An 11647-nucleotide genomic window follows, 5' to 3' on the forward strand; every position below is an offset into this window, starting at 1 on the left:
AGCTTACAGCAACCTCAAACTCTTGGGCTTAATTAATTCCCTTGCCTCAGCCTCCCAGGTAGCTAAAATCCTATTAATAAAATAGGATAAAATTATATTAATTTGTGTACATCAACCATGTAACCTGAAACTTCACTGAATATATTTATCAATTTTAGGAGTCTTTTGCACTTTACAGTTATAAGATCATATAATCAGATCATAATTATCAGTAAATAGTGAAAGTTTGTCTGCCTCTTTTCTGATATGTATTCCCTTTATTTCTTTCTTTTGCTTGATTGCTCTGGCTAGGATTTCCCAGTATTACACTGAATAGAAGTGGTAACAGTGAGCGCTCTTGTCTTACTGCAGGTCTTAGAGGTAATGAACTTTACCCCTTTCAGTACTCCTTAAAACTGTGGGTTCATTATATATGGTTTTCACTGTTTTAAGGAATGTTATTTTTATTTCTATTTTCTTGAGGATTTTATCAACTGCTTATTACCCATCTATGGAGATAATCACATCTCAATACATATGATTGAATTTTATTTCTGTTTTTGACTCTGTTTATGTGGTGAAGCATATTTATTGATTTATTAATCAATCCAGAAATCTTGCTACTGAATATCTACCCAAAGGAAAGAAAGTCATTATATCAAAAAGGCACCAGCATGTGTATATTTTTCTAGTGCAATTCACAATGGTAAAAATAGCCTAAGTAGTCATCAATTGGGGAGTGGATAAAATAATTTAAAACACCAGGAATACTACTCAGCTATAAAAAAGAAATATGTGTGTGTGTGTGTGTGTGTGTGTGTGTGAGTAAATTTGGATGAAACTGGAGACCTGTATCCTAACTGAAGTATCTCAGGAACAGAAAAACAAATATTGCATGTTTCTCACTTATAAATGGGAAGCAAACACTAAGTAAATATGAACATACTAAGTGGTATTATGAGCATTGGAAAGTAAGAGGTGGGGAGGCCTGAAGGGGGGGAAGTATCAAAAATTATGCATTGGGTACAATATATATTACTTGGGTAACAGGTACTCTAAAAGCCCTTAGTTTACCACCACACAATTTATTTATGTAATAAAAGACACTCGTGTCCTCTAAATCTTATGAAACAATAAAATATTAAAAAGCAGATAGAAGAAAGGCATGAGACGAAGGAAACGTATTAAAATATACTGATAGAGGGATTTTTCTACCAGAACTTACCATTTATATCAAACACATAAAGAAAAGGTTATAAGGCTCCAGGAATACTTGACCATAATTATAATGTGGAAATAGGGTTGCTGCTACATAACAGAGGTAGTTTCAATTAACTAATAAATATTGGTTAATATGATATTAATCATATTTTTTTTTCAGGCAAACCTTTTAACTTAAGACTTTAAAAAAAGGCACAATGACTACTATTCAGGTGACAGGCACACTAATAGCTCTGACCAAAGCATTATAAAAACATTTGTACCTTCCTGATATTTTGAAATTAAAAAAGAAAAAATTCTAAAATGTCATTTTCTAATGAGTATTCTATGCCCAAATTTTGAACTAAATCTCAGTCTGGTGTTTGTTTTTATAACATTAGAAACATTTGCAGAGATATTTTGATACGAGTTCGGACAACTTGATGAATTCCTGCTAGAAAAAATGCTAAATATCACTACAGTCACCTTTAAAGTGCTCCCCTTGGGGAGCTATGCACTGATGCCAGTGCCTAGTGCACTCTTCAAAGCAATTTTGGAACTCTTTTTCTGTAATGACCACCAGAGCTGTCGTCATACACAGTCTGACAGTTAAGTTCATAACTAATCCTAGAAGCACTGCTTTGAAGCTTAGACTAGGCACTGGCATGGGTGCCTGGCTTCCCAATGGGAATACCTGGAAGGGGACTGTGATAATATTCAGGAATGAGGTATGGAGCACTTTTCCCAGGATGTGTTAGTGAGCTTAATTTTCTGACCTTGTATTCCTGTGATGAAGTCAGAAGGATTCTTATTACTAAAACCTTGAATATACACAAAATAATTTATTTCTTTGGTATATTATTTTATTATTCTAGCCTAGTGAATTCATATAGGGAATGTGTGTATCATCATGTTTTTCCTTGTTGAAATTTAGTAAGGAGTTATTTCACTTCACTATGGAAGATTCAAGTGAAAATCTGAGGGATGTAATTGGTGATATTTTCTTTATGTAATTCAAATTTTAGAATCTAAATTGAATGGTTTAGTACCAAATATTTAAGTAAAATGCTTTTCACTTTATTTTGTTTCTTTATATGTGAGTAATAAAAAGAACATTCTTTTACAATAATTCCTTTTTCTTACATAGCAAAGACTGAACTTCTTGTCTTCCCTGGCATGGGGGGAAGGGAGATCAATAGACCTAAAGTACATTTACATGAAGCAAAGGAAATGGTTTAAGAAGTCACAAAACATAGCAAGTGGTCCGTGTCTAGTTCGATCATAAATCAAACTGTAGCTGACAACTTGAAAACATGTTGTCATAAAAATGTCATAAATGTTTTCTGATAGTTTGGTTTTCTGTGTTATACAGTCCATAGCAAGCATCACAGGTGCCAATGCTTTCTACAGGTCTATGGGTGTATCCTGCTTTTTCTCTGCCTAAAAGAATGGCTTACACTGGAAATATTCAGTTTATTCACCTATAAAATTAATTCCACTGTTGCAAATGAATTTTATTAGTTTGGAATCACCCTGGGATATAGATTAGCTTTACTCACCATCACTTAGAAAAAAATAGTAAAAAAATAACATTCTAATCCCGCCTTATTAACATAACTGATCATCTTAACATTTTCAAAAAAGATATATAATTATTGATTTACTTTACACTTCTCCAACCTAAACAAAATGTTGTGTAAATATCATTTGTATTCTATGATTACTGCTGTCAAAATACTAAAACATGAAGGCTCATAGGAAAATCATGACTTTCTGTAATTTTTCCACATATTAGGTTGGGAGTGGTAGCTCACACCTCTATAACAGGACTTTGGGAAGCCAAGAGACCAGCCTGAACAACATAGTGAAACTTTAGCTCTACCCAAAATAAGAAAAACTAGCCAGGCATGATAGTATGTGCCTGTAATTCTAGCTACCCTTCCTCAGAGGAGTGGGGAAACTTAAGGAGGCAGTAAATATTATAGGTATGTTGGAAATTTAACCATATTCCTTACAGCATTTATTTTTTAAGTATTTAAAAGTAATTAACAGGATTTTCTATATTCACTGTTTTTTATTTATCAAGAAATGTCACTGCTAGGAGATAAATGGTTCAAGGACCCGTGCAAAGTAGATAGAGTGATATCAAAGTTAAAGCAAGGATTTTCATGAACTCTGGTGTGCAGATAAATTCTGCCTTTGAAGCATATTCTCCATTCATCTAATCGGCAAAGCTTAATGTAATGGTTGCTTAATGTTTATCTAGATGGAGCAATGTGAAGAAATTGCAGTACTGAGCCATTTTAAAGTCTTTTAATGACAATCTAAGGAACTATATGATGATATCTTTAATAGATTTGAAATGATTAAATGGAGAATAACACATCAAAAGTGATCTGAAAATCCACGAGGCATGCCCTCAGTAAAACAATCAGCAGCCAGAATTTTTTAATGGCGAATAACTGAATGTCAAAATTAAAGGTCAAACTATGCTTGAATTTAAAAATAAATATACAGTCTTCACTGAAAAGCAGATAGTTTGAAGTCAGGAAGCTAAATTATTCTAAGTGTACAAAGAAAGGATAAACATGGACATTCAAGTATTCCTAAGAGTTGTTTAGCATACAGATCATTTTCTCCACCTAATTATAAGAGTGGGAACCTGAACACATCACATGCCTGGGACGGAATAGAGAATCTGTGTGGTATTCTTCTGGGAGTCCCATACAGCCTTGATGGGACCCCCCCAGCAATATTCCTCCAATGTCATTTTTCAGTCATTGCTGATAAAGAGGGAATTACATATTAGTATCCATAAATAATCAATGTGTGCTACAGATATTCATATAGACAACTAGTTCCAACTATATTTGAGAAAAATCATTAGAACTATCTTTTAAACAAGTAAAAATAGTTGAAAATGTATAAAATTTGTGATCTTTCTTCTGGTAGATTCTCAAAGAATGTTCTTCATATGAAATATGTGTGTAGGAAACCAGAGAAGTGACTGCAAGATACTATAAGTTAAACCTCATCTCCCTTCATACCCAGGAATATATTTTTGGAAAGGAAAATAAAACACTTTTCCTTTATGATAAACATAACTAAATAACACTGCACAAATGATATTTTCAAAATGACCAATTATTCTTTTTTGAGTTATTTTAAAAATACAACTTTGAGGACTAAAACATTACACTGTGAGCGTGATTTTTAAAAAATTCTTACTCAGGCTCGGCGCCATGGCACCAGCCACATACACTGAGGACCGGACCAGCTAAAATGATAAGTACAAAAAAATAAAAAAGGCAAGCTTTCTGGCAGATGCCTGTAGTCTCAGCTACTTGGGAGGCTGAGGCAAGAGAATTGCTTAAGCCTAAGAGTTAGAGGTTGCTATGAACTATGACACTACGGCACTCTACCAAGGGCAACAAAGTAGTGAGACTCTCTCTCAAAAAAAAAAAAAAAAGAATCTTACTCATATCCTTTCAGAGAGCATACACCTGCTTATGCTGCTTTAATCTGAAGTATATTCATTGACATGATATATTTCATATGAAAAATAATGTTAACTTCATTTTATGAATTTTTGGCATACAAGTATTACTCCACACTCAATGGAAAGAAGAATGGAAAGTTAAAGACCATCAGGTCAACCTGACCACAGTTAAGTAAAATTTTCCTACTATCTCTGTAGCATGAATAAAGGTTTCAGTTAGTGTATTTCATTCATCCACCCTTAATATAAAAATTTTGGATATCTTTTAGTTTGTAACAAAATAGATAATTATATTTCTTACATCATTATAATTAACACTTACGTTTCTCTTTTCCAAAAATAATTACCTAGAAAGTTCTCTCCTGACAATGAAGGTGCAATTCTGAAAAGACCACCACTTCTACAGTCAGCAACTATGAACTTTGTCCACAAATCAGACAAAAAGCTAACATTTATTTATTATATATCTGTGTGTGTATTTTTTTTTTTTTCTTAAGACAGAGTAACATGACATGAGACTAACTCATAGCAACCTCACACTCTCGGGCTAAGGGATCTTCCTGAGTAGTTGAAACTACATGTGCCCGCCACAATGCTGGGCTAGTTTTCCTGTTTTTAGTAGAGATGAGGTCTTGCTTTTGCTCAGGTCTGGGACTCCTGAGGTCAAGTCATTCACCTGCCTCAGCTTCCCAGACTGCTAGAATTATAGGCTTGAGACCCTGTGCCTGGCCTTTTTGTGTTTCTTTGATAAATAATAATTGTGCATATTTGTGGGGTACCTGTGATATTTTGATACATACAAATAGCATGTAGCTATGTAAGTGCATGTTAGGACAGCATCACCTCCAACAGCAGTCCTTTCTTTGGGTTGAGACTTGAAGAACAAGAAGATGGTAAAGAACACAGATGTGTAAAAAATTAAAAGGAAAATTCCTCCTAATTCTTAATGTCTCCTTTCTAGGTGAGGAGAAGCTAAACTTACAAATATGTACCCCTCCATAATCTATGGCTGACATCTATGCATGTGTGGTCATATTATAAGTAGTCAAACTAAGTTTAGCAGAGCATTTCAACTGTTGCCCATTAGAAGGGTAAGAGTGTGTCTTCAAAATTCTCATTGACATAAAATAAGTCCAAAAGGAAAAACAGGAAAAAAAAATTAGATAGAACAATTTTTTAAAAACCCAGAAAACAATATAAATGTATTCAACCACATTGTTCTCTTATAAGTAAAATTAATATTCAGATATTTCAAAAATTTATAATATGATAAAAATTATATGCTTTCTACAAAAGAGACTGAGAACAAATGAATGGAAGATCACATACAATAAAAATAGAAGCATATTGATAAAGATAAACATTATATAATAGATGTTCAATTTATTAGAACAATTAAAAGTTTATACTTAATAGTACAACCTTAAATTTCTAAAAACTGAGATTAAAAATAAGATATCAACAAATATACCCCTTTTTGAGCAATTAATCTAACATCTAGAAATAAAAAATTGGTAAAAATATATATTTGATTAAATATTTAAAACTCATTGAGCTAAGCGGCAACTATAAACCACTATTCCCAAATATGCACATTATGTATCATTTATAAAAGATAGGCCATATGTTGAGTCAAAAATTAATTCTCAATTAATACATAAAGTTTGAAATATCATTTCTTTATTGAAATACTCTGATAATTTAAAAAGTTAGAAATCAATAGCAAAACAGGAATTCTAGACATTTGGAAATTGTGTAACAGACTTGTCAACAGCCCAAGGGTCTCTTATGACTCACACAGCTGAGAAGGAGACATAGGCCCCACTTTTATGCAAATAGAAATTTATTATACCTGCAGGGGGTTGTTGCTATAGGAAGCAAGCAACCCCAAATGACAGATCAAATGGGTCTTTATACCCTATTTCTGCATCACAGCAAGCAGGCGAGATACAGAAGCTCAATCATTGGGGTTAGCCTTGGGTGGGGGGAATTGCATAGTACAGGGGGGTGGTGGGGGGGGTACATCAAGCCTCTCCCTCCTATGTACTTTCTTATCTCAAGTTGCTCCTCAAAGTTCTTCCCCCTCCCTACACACTCCCTTATCTTCAGACCTCTTTTCAGAGTTCTCCTCACCCTTGAAGGGGCTGGGACTAATGGATTCAAAGGAAGTTTCTTTTTCAAGGGTAGGGGGCTTGGTTATCATAGATCAAAATAAGAAGTTATAAGAAAATAAGAAAAGTATGACAATAATACTACACTGCTCAGAAAGTTGCCCGAAAGTCTCTAAATCAATGCAAAGAATTGAGTACTGGCAAGTAAACAGCAGGTATTATTGATATATGTTCTAAAATTTGGTAAGATTCCTAAAAATCTGGTGTATCTCAGTATATATTATGTTAAATTGTTCTATGCCACAAAAATTACCAAACCTTTTGTTCTCAATTGTGTATTTAACTATGCCTATTCTAAGACTATTGTCATTTGGACAATTTTTACTTTGATTCTTTTTAGAAATGGTTTACAAATAGCTATAGTCTAAAAATTGTTTCTTTGTTGTATTCATAAAAAATACTCTATCTAACAAGTGTTTCTTTTTTTTTTTTTTTTAAACAGTTTCCAGCTGTTGCCCTGGGTAGAGTGCCATGCTCTCATGGCTCACAGCAACCTCCAACTCTGGCTCAAGAAATCCTATTGCCTCAGTATTTCTATTTTTAGTAGACATGGGGGTCTTGCTCTTGCTCAGGCTGGTCTCAAACTCATAAACTCAAACAATCCACCTGCCATGGCCTCCCAGAATGCTAGGATTACAGACATGAGCCACCATGCTCAGCCTAACAAGTATTCTTGAATTTAGATTTCATTCTTTCTTTTTTTCTTTATAAACAGAGTCTCACTTTGTTGCTCCCAGGAGAGTGCTGTAGTGTCACAGCTCACAGCAACCTCAGACTCCTGAGCTCAAGCCATTGTCTGGCCTCAGCCTCCCAAGTAGCTGGGACTATAGGTGGCCACCACAACACCCGGCTGTTTTTAGAGAAGGGATCTCATTCTTGCTCAGGCTGGTCTCGAACTTGTGAACTCAGGTGATCTGCCCACCTGGGCCTCCCAGCATGCGCCAAGCCGAATATAGATTTCTGATAACTCTAAAGATCATACCCTTCGACTAGGTATTAACTTCCAGAGTTCTAATTAAAAGCTGATGCATTCATGAGGATTGCTAACCTAATGTCAAATAAAAGAAGAGTTAATTACATGGAACTAAACTGATAGAAACTAAAAGGATATTTTTAATGACTATTTTTGTCCTAAAAATCATTGCTGATTCTTTTTATATCTTGTTTTTTTTCCAGAATTTTTGTTTGTTTATTGGGCTGTTCATAACTTAAAACAAATTACATAAAGTATACTTTTATGAACAAAATTTAAAAAATTCTTTTACTCTGCATAATTTCTCTAGAATTTGAAAACTATTTGTGAGTATTCTTAATTTTTGACAATATACTTATTTATACAAGTTTAATATACATTTTTACATGATACAACTCGAGACAATGATTATTTTTCCAAGGCTCTGATGACAATGGCATATTGTGAACCAACCCCAGGCTGCTTTGAGGAAATAAGGTTAACTTTACAGAGCTGATAAAAAGCCCCTTAAAAAGACAGGCCTGTTACCTTGTGTACACAGTTCTTTTACAAGGTTTCTGACTCGTAGTAAGTAAAAAATAGCAGCTTCTGGCAGACCTAGGAATCTCAAGTTATTCTGAGACCTTGAGAAGAGAAAAATACACCCAACTCAATATCTGTGCATTACAGACAATGTAATGACAAATTCCTAACCTGACTAGCCTGAGGGTTTTTTAAAGTCTAATCAGAGATTACTTATTTAAAAAGTTCCAATGAAGGTACTTTAAATAGCCAATATAGAAAATCACTATTTTCTATATTGATCACTAAATCACTAAATCACTCACTAAACTTTACTCAGGACAGATATAAAAAAGGAAAACTTATTTTACAAATAACTTGGTCTTACTATAATTTGACTTTGGGAAATTTGTGTGATTAGAAGAAATATTGTTTAAAACCAAACTATGGCACACTCATTGTTCGGTTCTCGCCTTGCCCGTTGTATTGTGTCATTATTTGCCAATTTAAATGAAGCCTTAAATTCTTTTCTGGCAAGTCTCCAAACGAATATTTCCAGTATATTTTTCATTTTTCTGACTTAAAGTCACTAAAATCAAAAGCTTCTTTTTCCTGAAGCCCTACAGCTAAAACTAGACAACTTAAAAAAATAAAAAGTATATGGCCTCTATGCTATTGATATGTAGACTATTAAAGAAGTTCAGTAAAGTATCCAATACAAACCACAAACTAGGGAAAAAACTCTGTCAGACTGACACTATCTGCTCTCATTTCCTTAAAGGAGGGTGGAGGGGACAGGATGTGACATACCTGTTGGGGATGGAACACAATCATCTAAAGATACTTTGACACCAACATCTAATAATCTTGCGTGGCTGGCTCTAAACTCTAAAACTAATTCTATGCTGTATTCTAATCATTAACCTTTGTTTTACTTTATTTTTATAAAAATGTTTCTTACTAAATGTCTATTTCTCAAATTATATAAAAGTCTGACTTTGGTAAAAGCTTGTCTATAATACCACTCCCCAAATTAAGACACACCTGTTAACTGCTTAGTTAGACCAACCTATTCTTGATACTGAGACTAGCCCAATGTCTTATAATACAATTCACCAACTCAACTGCTGGACCGTGAAATCTAAGGGAGAATTTTCACAGCAGGGGATGTTGAGACTCAGAAACTATACGTCAAATTGAAGACTTCATAGACAGCAACAAACACAAGTTGTTCTCTGACATTTTCTTGCCCTCCTCTCTCTCAGTTCTATTCTTCCCCAAAGCTATCCTTCTTTAGCAAGGAGGGTCATATTATAGGAACCAGAACTTCTTTTCTCCAAAGTCAGCTATAAAACCTTAAAATATAGTGCTCTAACTTCCCCTCTGCCTTTCTTTGTAACAATGGCAATAAAAACTTAACTGACGTACTTTGTTTCACTGTAGATCCTAAGGCCTATTCCAAAGATGGTCCTGCTGTATCCACAGAAAGAAGGAATCCATGCTCAGGGAAGCAAAGCAACAAATAAACAAACAAACCAAATATATATGTGTGTGTGTGTTCATATATATTATATCTGCATATTATGTAAACAGGCCTTTCTGGGTTTCAGCTCAGTCTATTAACATTAGATCATATAGTTTTCTTTTGTCTAATCACATGGCGGTTCATACTTTGTTAAGCCTGAACATAAAAATAGACAATTTCCTCTGTGTCTTTGTGTCTTAGTTCAAAAGGCTCTTGTGGAATTAAATAAATTGATACGCCTTTACTTCACATAATCTACCTTCTGTAAGATAATTTTACAGAAAATCTTCTGAGGGCAGATGGAAGATTATGTACATTTTGTGTGGGAGGGAGTGGTTCTACACATGCTTCTACTTTAAGTCTGTTACCTGGAATAATTATTATTAATTAGCCCTTTTCACTCTTAAACATTCCTGAGTTTACATGGTAATATATGTGGGCTCCAACCTCTGGCGCCATTGCTTTTCCAGGGTTTTTGCAGCACCATGTCTTTCAGGAACAATCCTACCTGCCCTGTCAACTCATCCCTGTGCTTGTGCTAATACATAAGCCATCATCTCCTTCTACCTCGGATTTCACTCACCTAGGTTTCCTGGTATTCTGTTTTCTCCGGTCTATGATATGGGCAAATTATATCATTCTCTTTTGGATAATGAAGCACTCATCAAACTGCTGGCTCTTTTTAAAGCATTTTTATTTGACTTTTGAGAAATGTGAAAATCTGGATCCTCCCCTATGACTCTCTCAAAATATAGGAAAACAGAGATAAAGCGTGGCTCCGTGACCCTTCTGCCTAGACTCATCGCGCCACCATGTGTGCTCTACTGTCTCCATCCTTTTATGAGCAGACAGAGGAAAGTCATTTACTTGCAAGTTCTCACCTGGTGAGTTTATTTCCTCACCAGCCTTAACTGGAAGTTGACCCACTCACCCACCCACCCTAGGAGTATTGGTTGTGAAACTCACCACTGAATATGAATATTCCATATCCCATTACAACTCTTCACTTTCTGCAGGTCAGAAAATAATTCATTTGTAGATGTGATTTTTAAGGAGGCCCAGTGTGCACAGAAAAGAAGTTCAGAATGTATTCACCCCACTTTTTGTCAAAATAACTATGTAAAACTGGTAAAATTTTTTTAAAAATGTAGATGCTGGCTGCAATGTTAGCTCTCCCGTTTAGGGAAAAAAAATACAGCTTAAATATCAAATTTGCTGGTATAGTAATAAGATATTCTGAACAAAGAGAAGAGCTGAAACACAAGAATAAAAAAAAAAAATTTTATTATTTAGGAATTGCCTGTGCCACGACCAGTGCCTCTTTTTCATGTTTGTACTTTCCAAAGGCTTGCGTATCCAGAGCCTTGCTAGGCCATGACTTCTGGCAATTTGCAGGGGCAGTGCTTCCTTCATCACTGAAACCCCTGGTGAATTTTAATAAAGCCAGAAACAATACAATTAATGACAGCTTAGTCCCATGAAATAATACTGCAAATATTTTATAGTTCTCATTTCGTAGAAGTTATTTTTTCAATGTGACTTTACATACTATAAATTTAGGAAATACTTCCAATACATGAAAGAGACTTATGGTCTCCACTTCAGATGAGGGACCTGGACCACAGATAGTTTACACGAAACAGTCAACATAATCTATGGGAGCATGAAGTAAACAAAGGAAAAACTGTCTTCAGGCTTTCCATACTGTATACATCATTAAGGAATAAACAATTCCTAATACTCACAGTCTCAAATCAGAGGGGGAAAAAACCACTATTACCATCGTAAGTCAACATGAG

The sequence above is a fragment of the Otolemur garnettii genome, unplaced genomic scaffold, assembly GCF_000181295.1.
Source record: "Otolemur garnettii isolate 467f Iridium unplaced genomic scaffold, OtoGar3 scaffold00129, whole genome shotgun sequence".
Classification (NCBI taxonomy): domain Eukaryota; kingdom Metazoa; phylum Chordata; class Mammalia; order Primates; family Galagidae; genus Otolemur; species Otolemur garnettii.